Raw genomic sequence first — 528 nt, 5'->3', positions numbered from 1 at the left:
GGCGGCCCACGGCAGGGCAGGGGGGGGGGTTCCATGGCTGGAACAGGTCCATCGGCTCCAGGATGGCCGTGGCCCGACCCGGCCTGGCCCAAGCAGGGCCTGGCCAGGCCCACTGGGCCCTGCTCGGGCCCTGCAGCCACCTGTCCCAGCGCCGGAAACGAGAGAGAGCTTGGAGGGGGAGTTTGCCTATTCTTAAATGTGGATCACAGAGGTGATCACAACTTTAAGTGGCTTAGAGAATTGTCCATATCCAAACTGGCCAGCTGATAGGTTCTATCAGTTCCCAGAGGAAACTGTAAGCACCCCTTAGCAAGGACGTCCCTTCCGGGACTATGCTTGCTAACCTATGACACCTCTTTATTGTCCCTTAACAGGAAAAAGAAATATTAAGCTAAATTTACTTTGATTAAGTAAAACTTACTTTAGTTTAGGAAAGAAAAATGTTATTTGACTTTGTAGAATAAGATTATGCCAAGAAGTTAAGCTGTCCATGGCTATCCTGGGAAGCAGTTTTGCTGAGCTTATGCT

This window comes from Corvus brachyrhynchos, unplaced genomic scaffold (assembly GCF_000691975.1).
Source record: "Corvus brachyrhynchos isolate BGI_N302 unplaced genomic scaffold, ASM69197v1 scaffold37, whole genome shotgun sequence".
Classification (NCBI taxonomy): Eukaryota; Metazoa; Chordata; class Aves; order Passeriformes; family Corvidae; genus Corvus; species Corvus brachyrhynchos.
Note: the sequence above shows the minus strand (reverse complement) of the source record.